This window comes from Sphaeramia orbicularis, chromosome 24 (assembly GCF_902148855.1).
Source record: "Sphaeramia orbicularis chromosome 24, fSphaOr1.1, whole genome shotgun sequence".
Lineage (NCBI taxonomy): Eukaryota > Metazoa > Chordata > Actinopteri > Kurtiformes > Apogonidae > Sphaeramia > Sphaeramia orbicularis.
In genome coordinates this window covers 18288038-18309076 of record NC_043979.1, presented here as the reverse complement: position 1 = coordinate 18309076, position 21039 = coordinate 18288038, and the positions used below count along the sequence as shown (strand labels likewise).

Below are 21039 nucleotides of genomic sequence, written 5' to 3'. Positions count from 1 at the left end.
GAACTAAAAGGATTGTTAATATCTTAGTGTAATTTTTGTATTTCACAAATTCATTCCAAGGGCCAGACTGGACCCTTTGGCGGGCCGCATTTGGCCCCCGGGCCACATGTTTGGCACCTGTGATTTAGGACGGTTTTTTTTTTTGTTTTGTTTTGTTTTGCTATTTTCTGTGGTTTATTCGTCTCCATATGACGCCTCAGCAGTTGGCAGACTTTATTGGAGGTAGAGGTGTGGATGTAATAGAGGTAGTGTACGTCAACGTGCGTGAGCTCGGCCCCTGTGCGCCTGTTCAGGTGCTCTACATTTCCAGTGCGCTCTCCGCCCTCTCCGCCGCCACAGACTGCGCTCATTCGCTCTCCTCAACAGCCCGGATGTAGCGCACAGGACCGCACAGTCCTCCACTCAGTGATAATAACATGGCGCTGGCAGACACATAACGGTGCCCACCATCATAATAATCTCCACAATAACAGACCAAAATAAGCAACAGGACATGTGAGCTCTTCCATCCAGGACACGCAGGTAGGTGCGCGTCGTTTCATTCGACATTTACACTTGGTCGATGCGTTTTGGTGAAAATGTGGCCGCTTCTTCTTGCAGGAGGTGTTAAAAAAAAGCCGCTTTGAGAAGGCGAAATGCTTGTCTAGGGGTTTAGTTTTTAGCCTCTGTCTCCACGTCCACGGGTTTAACGCCTGGCTCTGAAACAGCAGTGTCATTCCACGCAGGTTTGTGTCCGCGCTTACGATGCATCCGTGCAGGAATAAATCTGTCATTTTTTTTTTTTTTTTTGGAGTGCATGTGTTGTCATGGCTGTCAGGCTCTCCGTGCGTCGACCGCTGTCCTTGGTATTGAACTGGGTGGGCATCACACCTAATGCATGTTGCAAATAAAATCTCCAGGCCCGTTAAATGGCTCGATTTGCTGAAATGTTGCGTGTTGTTGCAGAAAAACAGAGATGGATACATAGAAGCAGTCGATGGTTGCTTCTCGAACGAAAAATCACTGTAATGCACCTCCAGCCTGATAATCCAGCAGGGGCTCACAGCGTGTGTGTGCGTGTGTGTATATATACATAAATGGTGCTGAATGGTGAGTTCATGGCGTTAATGGACTAAGCGCTCATCCTTAGTTTTTATGTGATCGCTTGTACTATGGCATCCCTTTTATTGTCTGCATTACTTTACAGCTCTACTGGATAGTGGAGGTTGATGACAGCTCAAGACAGTGTGTGTGTGTGTTTTTGCAGCCAGAGTTGGAGCATGCTAAGGCTAATGTAGGCCAGGTAAGGACAGGAACAGATGGCTTGTTTTCAAGTTCAATGTGGCTTTCGGATTAGAATGTGTAGACGAAAATTAAAAGTGGTGGCTAGGCCCTCTGAGCTGGGGTTCCCCTCCTAAGCTCATAATCGCCCTAACAGCAACACTCTATTAATAGGGGTAATAATAACACGGAGCACAAAACCTCTAAAGCTGTCAGGAGGCCTGTATTTTGTCCTTTTACACAGTTCAGATGGAGCTATGGAGCTTGTGTCTAGAAGATGCAGCAGATGCATTTGGCAGAGCTGTGGTTATAATAAGAACTAACTATGACCTCTAACCCTCCTCCTAAGATTTAAGAAAATAACAAACATGCATTTGTTTCTATAGCAATGTTATTTCAGGGCCTTTTCTACTAATTGTTCCTTATTTCAATGCACATGCGACAGAACTGATTGTAAAGCTTTGCAATAAGAAAGGTTGGATATTGGTATCAGTAGTTCCAATGTAAAGCTCATCGATGCTGCTGAAACAATGTATTGACAGGAGAATGCAATGTGTTGTAGGATACACACATTATATAATATTTTCACTGAAATATACAGATGCTTTTAATATTCCCTGTCGATTTGATTCACTACTTTTTGTTATCATGGCACATGTGTTTGCTGTGGCTTTAAGATAGGACTATATGCACTTGTGGGTGTTTTATATTGGTTGTCAAATTCTGTTAAACTGACAGACTCCTGTTCAGCTTCTATGACATAATGATGCATTGCAGATTTGGCAAATTTTGCAGAATCATTGTATTAGATTAGATCGGATTTAGCTTTACTGTCATTACATATGTACAAACACCAGGCAATGAAATACAGTTAGCATCCAGCCAGAAGTACAATAAGCAGCCAGTGCAGAATATAAAGTATCTGCAGTATGTGCATGATAAGGCAGTACTATAGACAAATAAACAGGTGGATAGGTTGTATTGTGATACCATCATTGGATGGTATTGCATTGTGGATTCCTAACATTACCATCACTATCAGTCACAAGTTGCAAATCATCGGTCCTGGTCTACATCCTCCAGCTACTTGTCTAGATTTACTGTCAAGGTGAGATCGGAGGTTCTCTTCTTTGAGATGAATGAATGTGTGTTTTTAAAGAATCCAAGGAAACTTAGAGTCAAAAAATGTTGCTCTATGTACCCTCTTCCTTGCGTACACACTCTAATGTATTCAGTGCCAGCACAGAGCACAACAGCTTTACATAATGATCAAAGCTTGAGGGATGCCAGAGCATGGCTTCAGCCTGCAGTAATAATAATAATAACCTTTGAAGTTATCACAATCCTGCAACCTCATTCCCTTTATTTTCTCTCACTCACTCTGTTTCACATTGTCTCTCGGCCTTGCTTACACACACACATGCATAGAGACACACTTGAAGGTCCTCTTCTGTTTAATGTTCTGGATATGGGGTGAGTACTTAAAAGAGGGTAGCGATAATGAACACATGACTAACTATTTTAGTCCCTATAGCTCTGCACTAGACTGCTCTCACTGTCTATGAGGAGGCAGCCTTCATTGCTCTCACAAATTCACGATTACATAAGAGTCCGAGGGAGTCATACTTTGAATAATTTGACCAGAAGATGAATATTAGTGGCCTTTTCGCTATGCACGCTGTTACTACGTGTCCTCTATTGGTGCTGCTGCCTCAGCCTGGCCTCACATGTCACAGGCTGACATCTTTGTCTGTCTTTGCAGTTAAATTGTGTTAGAAATGCAAGGGGCGGGAATGTGTTATCTCTAGTTGAAGCTTCTCTATTTATATAGCGGCCTCTCGATAGACTCAGGCCATTTTAACCAAGTGTCTGATGGTTTATCTTGCTAATCAAGAAGCACAGAAATAAGCCTGAGAACAGGTAAAAAAGGAGAGGAGAAACAATGGATGAAAGGCATACAGCATGAAAAAGGGAGGATTGTAGTCAGGGGAGCAAAACAGCAAGGGGAAGAGGAGAGAGGAGAGATGAAGGGAGAAGTAGAAAGGCGGAGGAAGAAGGCAGAGTAGATGAGACGTGAGAAGAAATGATATGAGACATGAGGAAGAGTAGGACAGGTGACCAAAGGAGAAGGGGATAGAGAGATAAGCTGCAGCCCAGAGGTGGTGATGGTTTAACAGGAGGTGTGGATGAAAGCAAAATACAGATGGGTAACGTATTGGAATAAAACGGATGGTAGTGGGGGTTGACGAATGAAATAGGAGAGGAGGGGAGGAATAAGAGGATCAGAAGGCTAGAGAGTAGCAAAAAGGGAAGGGTGACTGAAGTGAAAGTTCTTATTGGTGCATGCAAGAAATAATAGAAGGAAGGCCTGTCCATCAATCTATCTATATGTGGGGTCTCGCTTTCTCTTAGTCTGTCGCTTTTGTTCATTTCAGCTGCAACAGAGCAGCCTGTCTGAATGCCAGACTCATCTTCAGATGTCAGCACTTTTGTCCCAGGTTATTGCATTTTGCTGTTTTTGTCCCAGGATTTAAAAAAAAAAAAAAGAAAAGAAAAGAAAAGAAAGGAAAGGAAAGGAAAGGAAAGAAAGCTTCCCTTGTGTTTTCTGCATGACTTGGCATGTCAGTAACAAAATGAGGTGTGTGCATGTGTGTGTTTTTTGTGTCTTCCTGTGTGTTTGTGTGTGAGATTGAGTACATGACAGAGGAGGGGAGATGAAGCAATTTAGAGAGATACTGGAAGGAACAATGGATGCGTTGCACGTATGTTTGCATCTTCCTAGGCTATAAAATAGACGAAACATCAAGAATGTCCCTATATAATATATGTGCAGTGTAAAGATAAAAGGTATTGGTATCTTGAGAATGAGATGAGCCTTATATTTTGGTGCATATAAACATGATAAAACTGGTGTTGTCAGATTAAACTAAAATAACTAAAATACAGCCTGTGTTAACCTAGATCCTCTGACAGAATCACAATTAATAGAAGAGACACAGTCCCACGCAGCCTACATACCCCTCAATGTTCTAACTTGTCTGTAAATGCACATTATGAGAATGGTCTACTTCATTCTGAATTCCCTCTTGTCCAAACTGCTGGAAAAGCCTGACTGTCTCTGTGCTGGAAGTGTGTGAGTGTGTGTTTGTGCCTTTGGTCATGGGGCTAAGGCATCAGAGGGCACTGATGAAGAGGCCCAGTGAAGCTTGAATACCCAGTGATGCCCTGAGGCTACTGAGCGCTGCATCTGCCTCTGCTGCCCAACACAGTGCTGGCCCTTACAGCTCTGTCAGCCACCCTCCAGGCTCAGGGAGTTATGCTATGTGTGTGCAAGTGTGTCTACTGCTGGAAGTACATGTTGGCGATATGTTAGCAGGCTTCAGCTTTTGGGGATGTTGGCGAAACATAGTGTGATTCCACAGGTTGCCAGGTGTGCAACACATACTGAAATCTAAGCAGAATAAAATGGTGCCATTGTACATGTCTGCAAAAATAGATGTTTAGAATCCCCAAACTAAAAATATGCTTCTTGTAAACATTTCTAGGTATGTGTGTATTAGTGTTTTGAACATTCATAGTGCTTTTGGTATGAACAGTCAGTGTTTCCCATGAATCATGTAGAAAGTGCTGGCCTGTCATAGTTTCATAATGAAGATATAATCATGAAGAGAGACTCACTCTTAACAGGTGACACACTCTATTGCATACAGGAGGATCATTGTGTTTCTGTCACCTTATAATGAGCTTGGAGGGGAGCGAGTTGAGTCAGCAATGTTGTGCTGCCATGTAGCTCAGAATAGAGGTCTTCTTTTACTCACTTCAGAGCAGGTGACATCTAGCATTAGAATAGAATAGAATAGAATAGAATAGAATAGAATAGAATAGAATAGAATAGAATAGAACAGAAGGTGCATCATGTTTGTAAAAGAAGCATATAGTACTGTGCAAAAGTCTTAGTCGACCTCTAGGTTTATTGTTTTTGCAGAGTTGAAATGAACATAAATATTTATTTCTCATTCTCTTTTCTTCAGGTATAATAAGAAAATACAGGAATATGTGCACAGCCTGAAAAAATACCCCCCAAAAAATGAACTAAATGGGTTCTAAAGGTTAATAGGTTTATAGATTGTTTCCCTGAAACTTTTGTTTTTACTGCCTCACATACTTCACATATGTCCAGATTGTATCTTAATACATAGACTGAGAAATGCATATATGTGGTCATTATAACCTTACTGAACAAACAAAACCTATGTTGTCCTAGAAGTTTTGCACAGCACTGTAAAAAAGAGTGTACAAAGAAATTAAAGTAAAAGCTACAACACTAACAAATAAAAAACATAAAAAGGACTACACACATTCTGTCAGTAAACACATGAAAAGTTCTTGGTTGCACAATTACAATATTACACAACATGAAGTCTTGCTTTATGTGATGAGTCATATCTTAGTAGCATTTAGGATTGTAACTGCCTTTGGATAAAAGCTGTTTTTAAGCCTGTATGTCTGTTTGTATTGTCCTGTACCGCCTGCCTGAAGGCTACAGTTCTACCAGACTGTCTGGGGTGAGATGAGTTCTAGAGGACACCATAGGGTCTGTTTGAGGTAACGGGAACTGTAGAGGTCCTCCAGAGATGCCACTATGTTTGAGTGTGAAGCAGAGAAAACCCAAAATGGACAAAACAACAAAACTGAAAAGGAGTAGTTTTAGAGACCATCAACTTAACGCTGTGTCATGACTTTGCTAAAACAACATAAAGGTAAATGAGACCTAACTTGATAAATGGCAGATAGGATAGTGAACACTTCACACATTGTCCTTGACATCGTATTGATACAGAAATATGAGCTTCGACAAAGCAGAAAGGAGTCCATCATGTGTACATTATGTATATCTGTATCTTACTAATGGTGTAATGAATATTAGTGCATATAACAACTATCTGTTGTTGTTAGAAAAGTACACTGGCATTGATAAAACATTTTTTACTGGAGACTGGGTTGCTCAAACTATGACATGGAATATTTGCCTGTGTTCCTGTGTGTACTAATAAACTCTGTAGTAACCAGTTGGCGTCTAATTCCAGTTTAATCACTATTAAAACGATAGCTGTTTAGAATGGACAGCCCTCGAAAGCCAATTGCGGTGTCTGCACCCTTCCCCCAAAGTGCCATCTCCATGACTGAGTAGAAAAAGTTTTCTTTATCTGCCCTAATGTGAAAGAAAACAATCACTTTTGTTTCCCAGGGACCGTGTTGCAAATACTATTAATGAATCCAAGGAAAGCATTGGTGGATACACATGAGTAGAAGCCAGTGGTAAAAGCAGAGATGTTTAAAATTAACTTAATTGCACTTTTAAAGAGAAATAAGAAAACCTGCCTGGCATAAATGTTTAGGGTTGTACCTGCATTAATACATCTCTAATGCTAAACTTAATTAATGCTTTTGTTTTTCTTTAACATCTAGCTTTCACTGCATTTTAAAAAACAGTTTTACTATGATGTTACAAGTCTCATAAAACTCTAGTGTTGTGTTGCTCACCGCTATAAACACAAACCTTACCCTGCAGCCTCGGCAGCAGCAGTTGGTCTTATGCAAAGCTAGATGCTGCTGGCAGTCCTTTGTCTTTGAGATCCCTCTCTATAATTACTTACTTCTTTTGTTACTCCTGGCAGTCTTTACCTATTCTCAACACTGAAGGCTTCCAGATGTGCTGCAGATTTCTACAGCACACATCAGCAGTGTCCCTGCACCCAAGCTCACATGAAGTTTAATAAAGCCATTCTGCATATTCCTGTAGCCTCGTCCAGTGCACTGATGATTATTTTTCAATGAACTGTTGAATAAATGAGAGTGCAGCTTGTAATAGATTTATTATATTGACTTTGTTAACAATGTCATGTTTCTACATCAAAGGCTGCTCCTATATTTCACGAGGCTTTAATGAATATGATGATGTAGTTACACAGTGCACTGGTGAATGGGCATAGCTCACACAGAATCAGAGGCTAGATAGAGCTCATAAACATAAACAGATTATTTAATGCACATGTACATAACTGTTAAAGGAGGTCCCAGTTCAGGATTACAACAATAAATCATGTCTCATTAGTTTTAACTCTCCCCTGGGTATATATTTTACTGCTATGCTGAAAGAGTTTGATGTCTGACAACCATAAATAAGACTTGACTGGTCTGTAAACACCTTCATCTGATGTTATTCTACTCAATGAGCACAAAGAAGGCAGGAAAGAAGCAAAGAAACAGCAGACAATCTTGAAGGGATCCTTCATGTTGCTTAACTCTCCATCATATCACAGGCCAATATAGCTTTCATAACAGTTGTCAGCAAGCTCTTGCTGTTTTGTTCTGTGATTTGAGATCAGTCAGGTGGAATTTCATCAAAGCAGACTTGAATAAGGACATTCATTATGGCTCAGCTTGATTCATTACCAACCCTCAGCTCCCACACCCCCATGGGGAGACTTCAAAGGAAATTCTGAGGTTGGAGATGCAGGCTGCTATCGCGCCGAGGCTTACATCATAGGATCCACACTGCACCCACCATCTAGGAGGTAATTATGAGACGGCGTTCAACAGTGGCTTAAAAGTGACCGTTGTGTATCAGCAAGTGATAACCATCAGGTTGACCTCTGGACCCTCTCACACATTCCTTTACACGTGTACAGTGGTCCAGGGAGAGCAGGAGTAAAATATACTGTTCCCCACCCCATTTTTAGTCAAAGCCAGTGAGCTAAAACTGGACCACTGTGTTCTTCAATTGACCAGAAAGTGCTAGAAATCCCATTTGTCTTGAGCAAATGAGTGAAATCCATTCAATCAGCATTAGAGAAGACAAATAGTATCCTGTTCTTAAGCTAATTATACAGAATAGATGACTTTCTGATTGGACGCAGTCACTTGACAATGATTTATATGAGCCAAGACAATCTAATCTGTCCTTACGTTTGGTTTGTTGCTCTATAAAAATTGACTCCATTCAGTTCCCAGAGCCAAGTTTGCCATCAAGATTCCTGCCATGCCTTTGGTCAACACAGCGGCTGTGTTCGAGTGTCAGCTGGTGTTGCCTTATTGACACTAACAGATGTGTTTAACAGGACCACTGGGTTGAAACAGTATTAATACTGATGTTTATGGGTGTGGTTGTACATGGGAATCTGCACTCCTTTTTCTTACCATCTTCCCTTCCTTCCTCTTGTTTTATGTGACCATGTTGTATGTTGTTTCTCATCCTTCATTGTCAGTCAAAGACAGCGATCCAGCCTAAATTTAGCAGTGCTTGGAAACTTGACCATCACATAGATTAGCGTCTGTGATGTGATGTCTTAACATGGCCTTCAGCTGGGAACCCAACACAACTTGGGGCATACAAAAGTCCCTCATTATCCTCTCATGTCATCCTCTGTGTGTGTGATCAAGAGTGTGTATATTGCATTTTTGGTTTATTTCTGCATGAGAACACACACAGACATAGGAGACCACATATGCACTAAGACTCATCCTGCTAACACTACATGTGTGCGTGACTGAATGCATATGTGATCACATCAATACTAACCTATCTCTAACCAGCCACACAAACAGACACACACAAAAACACACATTATAACAGTCGGTCAATGACGTAGCATAAGATGGAGCACACAGATGCGCTGGCTGAATAGATTAAAGCATTCATCCAATGACACAGCTGTGCTCTCTTTGATGCCTGGGCATGAAACTGCAGGAAATTACAACAAAAGAGGGATGCAGAGAGTTCGCTGATATATATGTATATAAAAAATGATATGCATGGCATGTTTACGCTATGTAACTTGTCAAAGCAGCAGCTACAGGGTAATGCTCATATAATGCATCAATTAGATTGATTGATGTAATTCTCTATTTTTGGTATATTTGTAATTCTAAAAGGCCAATGTTATATCCACATTCTGTAAACATATAGGTACTGTTTTGCAGTGTAACAACATTGCATCTGACTTGAGCAAAGACTTGTGCTAATTTGTAGCTGAGGTAAATGTAGCTATCTATTAGTGTAAGTAGAGGCTAAATGGACAACATATATGCTTGTTAGTTGCATGTACTCCATGGGGGTTTGTTGTGTGCCTGCTTGTTTGGCTATTATTATTATTATTTTTTTTTATTTATTTATTTTTCTTTCGGAGCAGCTTCAGCAGCCTTGCAGGGTTCTTGTGCAGCATTCACAGCACTGCCAGTGTAGCGCTAATTAAGCCAGGCAAGAGTTTCTTTTAAACCCCCTGTGTGTTTAAGAAGAAGAAAAAAAAAAGACAACTCCCCAAGTCAGCCGTGAGATGCAGGAAGAGGAGGAGGAAGCAGCATGCTGCTAAAATATAAATGGGCTGCACGTCTTTGTTTGTTGTAAGTTTAACTGCAACAGAGCAAATGAAACAGCATATGTAGCTAATGGCGCCATATCACCATACCACCAATGGCACCAGCGAAGTCCACATTTATAATGAGTTCACCTTGTATCCTGCAGTTAATATCCTTGACTTGTTTTCAGTTCATCAGGTAACTATGTTGTAGTTTCATATTGCTCATGTTGCAACACACTCAATGGTAAGTTGCATCTCTTTACATTGTCCAGTTAAAAATAGCTCACCCTCCTTCACCTTAAAGCAAACAGCAGAAACTAGGTCCCTCACCTCTTTCAGCCTTGTAAGCTGCTGTCTATTTCTTTTTGTATTGCTCCAGGAAAAAGGCAGTTCTCCTGATTGTGCAGTTATGCAGTTGCTACAATGCATTATGAATTATTTGGCTTTGCTTTTCCCCTGTTGTTCTATTATCTTTCAAACTAAGCCTCTTCATTTCCTCTGTCTCGGACGGCTGTACCGCTGTGTGTACCCCCCCCACTGTAATTTATCCATCTGCAGAAATGGACAAATGCGTGGGAGTGTGCATTTAGTAATAGGAAACGTTGTGTTTAAGGGTGATGATTGCTTTGGCCCTTGTGGTTTGTGAGCAGACAAGGTAATGATGGCTGGTACTTTCTCAGCTATGCTCCAGTCAATCCCCTCAATGTGAACTTGTATTAATGTGTGTGAATGTGTGTCTACTATGTTTGTCTGCTTAGTGCCAGGAAATGGACCTAAGAGATGGACGTCACTGTGAGAAAGCTTGCTTGGTACATTTTTTTTTTTTGTGTGTATAGGTCTTGGACACTAACATCACAATGTTAGGATTTTTAACAGTCAATCAATCAATCAATCAATCAATCAATCAATCAATCAATCAATCAATCAATCAATCAATCAGATCATTCCTATGCATTCAGCAATGCTTACTGCATTTCATTTTACTCTTACCAATCACTAACATTTTACTGCGTTGCTTTGTGTTTAAAAAAGTGCAATGAACAGATTTATTTGTGATGTAAAGTCAGAAACCAAAGCGTGCATGCAGCTCAACATCTCTGCAGATAGGCTGTTTCATCAAAACAAAATTAAAATAGTGAGTTTTACTATGTGATGTTTTAAGCAAAGAATCAAGTCAGTCTCACTTGCACACTAGGCTTTTAACAGGCGCTGACCAAATTATGTGCTCTGAGTTCTTCTGCCTTCATACGAGTCCAAGGGAGGTAGTTAATGAAAAGTAGAGCTGAAATCACCCAGGGAAACACAAAAAAGACTTCTACTCTATTTACAATTCAATTCCATTAAGAAACATTTTGTAGCTTCAACAAGATAATTTCTTTCTACTGAATATTATTAAAGTTGAGCATTTGAGATGTCCGTGTTAAGCCTACATCATTTTTCATTTATCGTCTTTGAGCACTGACCTGGATATGTAGTTTTTGTTTTCACTTTTAGTTTCTTTAATCTGGCTGTTTTTCAACTCCAGAAATGAACGTTTCATACATGATACCTGTTAAGTACCATAAAGCAAGTCGCTATGTGATGTCAAGATGGGATCAGAAACTAAGTAGTTAATGTAAGAAGTTTACCTACTTGACTAAATGCATTCACCCTCAGTTTTCATGATTGTGGACATTTCAGGTCTTATATATATTCATTCCCTTAGTTTAGCTTGACTGACTTACTTTTAATGGTGAGGAACATCAGAATCACAGTAGAGCGAATTTTTATTTCCACTTTTGTTTATTTTATCATGTTCGTAGAAGGTCAAAGTTTACATACACCCACTTCATTCTGTCTTTAAATAGCACAAACGTTTCCAGAAATTGATGCCACAAAAAGAAACTTGAAACTGGCTTGTTGTCATTCAATATAGACTGGGAAACAAGTCTGGTTTCTCCTTAGGAAAAATGTCCGATTATTTAAAGGTACCATGTTCATCTATACGTCACAAAACATCCTAGAACAACAGTCAAGGAAGTGGTTCAAATGCTTTAGGCACCTGGTTTAAAAGTAGCTCCATTCGTAGTAATGGTGATGAGGCTGTCATCATCAACCACTACCTCAAAATGACATGAAAAACAAAAATTTGCAGATGAGCACTGTGACAAGGGTCTTACCTTTGTAGAGCAGGGGTGTCAAACACATGGCCTGTGGGCCAAAACCAGCCCAGCAAAGGTTCCAGTCCGGCAGGATGAATACGGGAAGTGCAAAAATTACACTGAAGATATTAGCAGTCAAGGATGTCAAACTCTTTTTAGTTCAGGGGCCACAAACAGACCAATGTGATCTTACGTAAAACTAGAAGCACTCAGAGAGAGCAGACCTCTGCCAAGGCAGATCAGTGCGCCCCCCCCCCCATGTTTGTCTTTCTGTCTGTCTATCTGTCTGTCCATGTGCAAGATAATTCAAAAAGTTATGGATGCAATTGTATGAAAATTTCAGGAAATGTTGATACTGGCACAAGGACCAAATGATTACATTTTGGTGGTGAGGGGGGTGGGGGTGTTGGGGGGGGGGGGGGGGGGGGGGCACTGATCTGCCTTGGCGGAGGTCTGCGCTCTCTTTTCTAGAAAAGCACTCGTAGAGCACAGACCTTCGCCAAGGCAGATCAATAGCCCCCCTGATCACCTCCAAAATTTAATCATTTGTTCCTTGTCCCAGTATCAACATTTCCTGAAATTTTCATCCAAATCCATCTGTAACTTTTTCAGTTATCTTGCACACGGACAGACAAACAGACAGACAGACAATCCAAAGCCGACAAAAACATAACCTCCTTGGCGGAGGTAATAATAACATAATAATCTATAAATGTTATTCATTCTTTCATTCATTCCTTCCTTCATTCATTCATTCATTCATCATCTGAACCCACTTTATCCTCACTAGGGTTGCTGGAGCCTATCCCAGCTATGTATGGGTGAAGGCGGGGTACACCCTGGACAAGTTGCCAGTTCATTGCAGGGCTGACACAGAGACAAACAACCTCTCACATTCACACTTATGGGCAATTTAGATTAACCAATTAACCTATCAGTGCATGTCTTTGGATGGTGGGAGGAAGCTGGAGTGCCTGGAGAGAACCCACTCAATCACGGGGAGAACGTGCAAACTCCTCTATAAATATTGAGAACTACATATATTCTTCTTGGTTTAATGTGAAAAAAATAACATTACAGGATGAAATTATTTACATTAATAAACTATTAAAGCAAGCTATTACTAAATGTTTTGTGTATTTGTGGATCCACTGTGATCTGTATGTTGTGTCGATAATAAGCTGAGACATGTTATTGTAGAAATTGTACTTATTTTAGTTCCAAATTCCAAACTTTACAATGTTTACAATATTATGCCTGCTACCAAATGTTCATCTAACAGTGTGTGTAATGCACATGTGTAAATTATAAATTGAGGCATAATGTTGTTAAAATTTCATTTATTTTCCACATGAAATTTCTGTTTTTTCGGGTTAGTCATGACTTTTTTGTGAAAGAATAGAATAATTTAATGTTTCTTAAAGCACTAAAACAAAATAAAACCTTGAAGTTGTCATTATTTATAGGTTGTTTATTATTTTACTCGTCCAGCCCACTTGAGATAAAATTAGGCTGAAATTAGCCCCTGAACTAAAATGAGTTTGACATCCATGTTTTGGAGGAATGTTTTTGGTCAGATGAGACAAAAAATATCACTGCTGTTATAATCACCAATAGAATGGTTAGAGGAAGAAATGTGAGGCTGATAAAGAATACCACCCCAACCATGGAACACAGCGGTAGACCATGATGATGTGGGGCTGTTTTACTGGATGTCATTAAACTGATGACATCATGAAGATGGAGAATGATGTGGATATTTAACTTCATCTAAAGACATCTGCCAGGAAGCTAAATATCGGACATAAATGGATCTTTAAGATGGAAAATGAACCTAAGCAGAGTAAAAGCATGGCTCAGGGCCAACAAAGTAAACATTTTGGAGTGGCCATCACAATGCCCTGACCTTAATCCAATAGAGCATTTGTGGGCTGAAGTGACAACGCCAGAGTTCTGTCTGGAGCAATGGGCCAGAATTTCTACAGTGTTGTGCAAAGCTTGAAGAAGACTACCCCTAGAGTTTGACTGAAGTTACACATTGTAAAGGCAATGACACCAAATATGAACAAACAATATGTAAATGAATCTGATTAAATAAGCAAGTGCTGTTATTACCACAAGGAAAATATATTGAAATGAAATATTCAGAAATGTAAAGAATGTAGTCTGCATGTATTTAATCTTGATGTATGTAAACCGACCTCCTCTGTAGCTCATACATACTGCCTGTGTGCATGACTGAATGGACCCTTTCTGGGTCATCCTTGGGTTAGCAGTAACCCCAGGTGGAGAACCAGCTCCACAGATAATCTGCAAATTCTGGTCACATAGCTGCTGGTGGGATGTTCTTTCAGGAGTCAGTAGCTAAATGGGGTATGCATATCTGTGCCTTCCCCTTGGATCCTAGGCCTGAGAAAAGCATTCACATGCACACACATTGATGTGCACGTCCATACTGACAAATAGTGTCCCTAATCCCAGCACGTTATCAGTGAGCATCAATGTGTGAAGTCATGTGCACTGGTATGAGTCTGTGGCTGAGCCTCAAATGCAGTGCAGCTGAGATCCGCTGATGAGAGCATCTCCACTGGACGCATGTCATCCTTTCTCATTCCGACCCACCACCGCCTAGCAGCCCACATTAGCTCAGAAGCTGTTTGGTGGAGAGAGAAGACAGGTTATATTTAGCAGAGCATGCAGTCAAGACACCATGCAGTCAGGAGACCAGCTAAAAGTTACATGTAGTCAAAATTCTCTTTGCTATGGTATCACCCTGCTACTGTACTACAAAGATTTGTATTTGTGAACGAAAATCACATAAGCCGCTTGTTTTATGTTTCAAAGAAGCTCTTTGTTTGTTGCTCTTGAGACTCTGGATAGAGAACAGATTGTTGGATCTGCAAAAGTTGTGTGTCCCAGTTCATGATTATGTGTTTAACCACATCCTCGGTTTTAGTCATGTCTAGTGTATTGCATTTTCATAAAATATAGGTCAAAGTCATTATCAAAACATCATAGTTCACATAAAACAGTAGTGTAACTGCCTACACAAACTGAAACTGCATTAAGAGAAAATTCAAGAAGCACAGGGTTAACGCTCCTCTAAGCGATGCTGCTGACATGAAAGGAACTTTTTCAAAGACAAAAGTAAAGCAAACATGAACATTGCATTTTGTAGATGAAAAGGGACTGAGAAGAGATGCAAATGTGTAGTTTTTGACAGAATTGCTCATTTTTGTTTAAGTTCGCTCAGGATTGTGACTTTTACCATTTTTGCCTAAATGGAGTTCATCAGATCAATAGAACTGAAACACTGACTGTCTTTTCTCAATCTAAACATGCTTTTCATTTGTACATTACATTTAATGCGCACCAGTCCACCCAAATTTTATAAAATGTTGTTCGACACAGAGATTAACAAATGGTCATGTTATGTAATGCTCATATAACAGCAGTTGTACATTCTGGACCTTAGTTTTTCTTAGTTTCTGGGAATAGTTCCGGTCTTGTGAAAGTGAATGGGATGTAGGTCAATATTTCTGGGATGCTGAACAATGGACTAAAACAGCTGCAGTGGCAAAAATGTGTGACAGACACATTGTGTGGGTGACTGGTACTGGGTGGTTGATATACTGTATTTCTGTGAAAAGGTTTCGCTAAAGTTGTTCTGATTTCTGTCTTGGACTAAATCTGATTAAAAATTCTACACCTGCCTCTTCAACCCTTGAAAACCCAAAAGCATCAGCTGATGTAAAATGTTTAATAGCTTTTGAACCATTAATCCTATCAATGCAGTCAAATAACTGAAGTAAAATGCAGTTTCTAAGCTTTTCAACAACAGATGTGTTTTTTTTGACACATCCATAGTCTCTGTTGCAAACATGGAAACACCATTGTCTTCTGCAACATTGGTTTACTAATTAAACCCGTGTAGTTTGACAAGTGACAGTGGATGTAGATGCTTGTTTTTATGTAGAATTAATAACATACTTTGCTGAAAAAGTCATATTTTCTTCAATTTTCTTCTTTCGAATTTACTGAGCTTTTATGAACATCTACATTGTCACTAAATTAAATTAGAATTTCCCCCTCTGGGGTTCAATTAAGTATATCTTATCATATCTTATGTTATCTTATCTTATTTTATCTTATTTTATCTTATCTTAAATATAGTAAAATACCTGAGTTTCACTTCAAAAATGAACAAGATATTATATATAGTGATGAACCTTACATGTTGATTAACTTGTAATGTGTATATGTAGAGAAAGATTAATTTGGAAGTCACCACAAAAAATAGTTTATGGGTTAAATTCACCTGATATTGCTTAACTTTATCTTCTCGCTTGGCCTCAGTGTCATTTTCAGGGGTTCACAAATTTGATCCATTAATCTTTACTGTGGGGTGTGAAACTCAGCTGTTGAGTCTTGGCTTTAAACTAGCAAATGATTAACCTGCACTATAAGAATCAATCCTGTTGTTTGCGTTATTCTTGTAGTAAAAAAATGAATATGTGCTTGCCATCAGAGTCAAATGGCTTTCCACTACTGTGGAAAGTAGAACCTCAACCTCCTCTGTTCTGAGCTGTCAAGGCCATGGTAATGTAGGTCAGCAGGTATAAGCTTCCATTTACCATCCACAACTAAGTACAAGTGGAGTGGAAGAGGAAGCACTGGGGATGTAAGCGCCATGCGGGGTGAGTAGATTGTAAAAGGGGGAGGAGACAAAAATGGCAAGTGACTGTAGCGTGGTCTGATCAATGTTTTATAAGTATCACTACTCTGTTTGTAGGTTAGACTTATCTTTCCTCTCCCATGTGTGGCCTAATGCTCTGACTGTCAGCTATAGTGGGCTGTGTTGTCAAGATAACTCTCTGTATTGTGTTTGCATCTTGTGTTTCTTTTTTTTTTCCCCGATACGTTTTCGCAGTAATACAATTAGCCTGCATTATGTTTAATTTAGAGAGCATGGAGCCATTTAATATATGGCATTTGTTCCAAGCAGCACTCTTATTTGTTTATGCTGCTATGGATGCAGTTTTCAGCTGTGGGAAAGTAACGATGCAGTAGTTTTTATTGCTTTTGTTGAAGGTTGTTAATGACTTAATGATTACAGCTGTAGTTTTACGTTAATAATAAATGGAATGTAGCTGATGTAAGTCAGAAATATGTCAAATAATGTAAAAGGAGCTGGTTATTCTTGTAAAATTGGATCATTATGTCCTGAGTCACCCTCTTGCTCGTTCTACATCAACTCCTCATTACTGCCCCAGTTTGTGTTCTTTATCTTTTGCTTTCTGATCACAAGAGCACGATCACATGACCTTTTAGTCTTTACAATGAGGTCACGCTAACGCATGTGTGGCTTTCTGAGGATTAATAGTCATACTAGAAGTGGCTTGAAGCTCTTGCATAAACTGAAGAGTTCTTTGCTCTTGGGGTGAAAATCCAAAGCTGCATCATCTGTCAAGGCTGATGTTTTGTTCTGTGTCCTTGCCTGAAACATGAGGGATTGATACGCTGTCAGTGCCATGTTGTCCAAGTCATAACAGTAGGCCTTGCCATAGCTTTGACACAAACATGACCCCTGATAACGTTGCCATTAGGACAAAACGCTATCAAAATACTCAACTCTTAATTGTCTTCTAAGCTGCAAACATCTGTTTTTAATTTCATCATATTTTACTTTTAGCTGATTCTTTTGCCTTATATATTAATTGCCTCAGTTATTCTTCATGGTTTCATTGTTCTGCCTGAATTGCAATACATGATAAAACTATTCTCTCCATTATTTCTTGCTGCAGTTCCTTCAAATAGACTTTATTGTAACAGTTAAATGACTTTCGGTTTTATTGTTGTTATCACTGCTTTTTCTAGTTCTCATATATTGTATGTGCTGTCCCCGCGTCAGTGTAATCCAAGATTACATAAAGGACAAATCAGTGAACTCACCAGTAAAGTAGCTACATATCCACACATTCACATACTGGAAACATGCTGGGCTGCTCTTTATTAAACTCTCCTTAACACCACACCTTTGGCCAGTTTTCAGCTGAAGAACATTCATGGACAACAATAGATCCCATGCATAAACACGTCTCATGTAGCTGTAACAGGCTCCACAAATCCTTAACCTACTGTATACCTTTTACATCTCAGCCTTAACTATTTTCCCATAACAGCAGGAGGGAAGGCTTCTTGCCGAGCTATCAATAATAAACGATTAAGTCATGGTTTAACATGCTTGTGTAGATAATGGGGTAGAAAGTGGGAGGCTTTCAAAGAACAGAGAGCTTTTATCCCAGAAAACCACTAGCAGGAAGAACACAGTTTCTAATAGGCGGGCGCTGTCGGCCGTTGGTTAGTTTCCAAGCATCATTTGTTAAGGATGCTTAATGACTTACTCAGAATTGTAGTCATTATGGTTATTATGCACATATGAAGAAGCCGAGTACAAACGTTATATTAATCTCTATTAGCCGATGCTTCCATTTTAATATACACATTAGTATAAATTTACCATAGCTAATTTTTATTCACAGTAGGCTTTTGTTTTCTGCTGATTTTAGGATTTTAAAGTGAAAAAGTAAACGTATCTTTGTGTGTTTTCATGGCCATTTTAAGTAATTATAATCCTGCTTACATGAAGTGTTAGAAGCCTTTTTTATGGAAGTATTTGTAGAATGGAATAAAAACATAGGTGTACTTACTAAAATTAATTACACTGGGTTACCAAAAAATGTTTTTTGCAAGTTGTCTAGGTTTTTTCAACTGAATTAGGACCATTTTGCACCGCTAAATCCAAAAATGACATCTGTTTTTCTCAATCAGGTCAGGTTTTTTTGCTAATTTGATTTTGAAAAATTTGATCTTCTCACAAAATTGGTTACATTTTTGGGACTTTATCAGTTGATTTTTTTATATAGTTCTCACCCAAAATAGGTTTTAAGAGAAAAAAAATCATTTTCTGACAGGATTCCTGTTAGGTACAATGGTGTATTCACTGCAGATGTAGCAGAATACATCAGGCTTATTTTTGCAAGATCTTCTAGTCGTAGCCATTTCATTCACCTGTAATATTAAAACAAACATTAATCATAAATTGGTAAAAGTAAAATCTTCAGAACTCGTTTACTGCAAGAAATATGAAAGAATTTTGTATCATATGATGTGAAAATGCCCATAAATGTAAGCAAAAATGTTAAAAAGCCAATATGTAGCATAGTTTAGAAAGTTGACCTGATTGAGCAAAATTAATGTGATTTTTGGATTCAGCACACCAAAATTATCCTAAATCAGCTCAAAAAACTTAAACAATAAATTTGTTGTTGACCAGTGTTATGCTTCAAGGTATCCTATATTGTTTATGCTAATTTAGCACTAGCACTGCCATGATGCTTACACTGTGTGTTAGCAAACAATGAGCAACCACCTAGCTTTACATGTAACAGCAGCAGGGACATTAACCTTCATTTAGAGGTGTATTTCTCAAGACCTGACAAATGTAAGTTCTGTATTTAGTTACTTTTCAGGTCAGTTTTTGCCTTTGTCAACTCATGGGGAAATATTTGGCACTTTAGCAGCTAATTAAACGCTTCGGTACTTTCATCAGCTAACTGCTAGCTAACTGTATTTGCTAATTTTGTCATCTCTCCTGGGGGTTCGTGTGATTATCTGATAGAATTGAACACAGTGGCTTAATGGGACTGAAAATTAATTTGTTGAGGTTTATAATTACTTTGATAATTGCACATACATCCAGTTTGAAAGTTGTTTTCAGTTAGCTACACATCACTTTCCAGTTGATGCACATCCTATGAAGATGAGTAATTGTCTGTATTAAAACTGGGCTCAATTTGGCTGGATTCTTTTTAATCTGAGGAGACATAATATTATAACACTTTAAATGCAAATATAACATTTTAGTGTACAGAATTTATTGTTGGAGCCACTTCAGATCACAGGGTTGAAACAGTAGGACACTTGGGAAAAGTGAGTTAACCGTATCTTTAAATCCAACTAGTTCCAATAACACTACCAAAAGAATGCCATTGAGATTTGTTTCTCATCTTCGTGTTGTGAGTGTTTCAGTACAACTCTTCTTGCCCTTGAATGTCCCTCTCTTCATGGGACAAATCAGCTGAATCAGTATTTATGATAAAAAATAATGACTGAATAGTGGATAGAAAAAAAGCAAGTACTTTGATTGGTGATTATGATTATTTTTCAACCCCTTGACTGATTCCAGCTTCTCAAGTAGAAATTTTAGCACTTTCTAATTAATGAATCAACTAATCAAGGAAGTACTTGGTGGTGAAAGTGTTAGTGAAAATAATTAATTGTACACTTTATCAGATACTTTGTTGCTCCATTTGATATATATGTGCTCCTTATGTGATGAAGCAAATCAGCAACAGTAACATAACATAACTGAGGCCAGACTTACACACACAGGTTTACACTCAGTCTGACCAAAAAAGAAGCCACAACCTTGATTTAACTAAGTACATACTGTAGGTGTTTATTAAATTGGTAAATAACTACATTGGTAAATATATTTCAGCTGCAAGTTCTTCAACCATAAATGACACAGTGAATAGCTTCTTATTTCTTAGTAAACAACCACCTGTTTGATAAACACCATAAAGATTGGACTGTGTTTCAGTGAAGAAAGGTCATGTGGTCTGATGAGTCCAGATTGACCCTGTTCAAGGTGAGAGGGGATGCAGATGAAATGATTACCCATCATACCTTGTGCCCACAGTACAATCCTGTGGGGGCAGTGTTATGATTTGCTTCAGTTATGTGTTCAATCGTAGTGTGTGCCATAATCAACACTAAAGATGTTTCTTTCATTGTTAATGTTCTTATTTTAACACAATATATTACTACAGCTGTGTTTTTTGGACACCAATCACACAGATCCATAGACACAGTCAAAGCACACACACACATACACACAGACTTGCCAATGTAAACAAATGACCACACACCACCCTGTAGGGTTGCTGGTCATCTTTTTGTGTCTGACCGCTTTCCAATGAAATGGCAAGTCTATATAAATCCTGCTCCTTTTTTTTTTTTTTTTTTTTTTTTTTGGTTTGTTTGTTTTTTTTAAAGGAGATCATTTGTGTCTTCAGTCTGGATGTGGATGCTGCCTGCATACAGATGTTAGCCCTGGGGCACTGAAACTAATAGCATATGGCAGAATCTTTCTTTTCACAAGCTTTTCAGTGTTGATAGCAGGGCTGAGAAATGGTCATTCTTTTATTCTTCAT

At 38.9% G+C, this 21039-nt stretch overlaps 1 protein-coding gene across 2 annotated transcripts in view; it reads left to right on the top strand.

Moving 5' to 3' along the window:
• Positions 1 to 340: 340 nt before the first annotated feature.
• The window catches only part of pak5 (p21 protein (Cdc42/Rac)-activated kinase 5), a 74303-nt gene continuing 53604 nt past the window's right edge, over positions 341 to 21039 (top strand). The window contains exon 1 of one of the 2 annotated variants that reach the window (XM_030128017.1): positions 341 to 522. The gene's annotated coding sequence lies outside the window, so the exon portion shown is untranslated. Of the gene's footprint in view, positions 527 to 21039 lie in introns of both variants that reach the window. The other variant, XM_030128018.1, reaches the window with a different exon arrangement.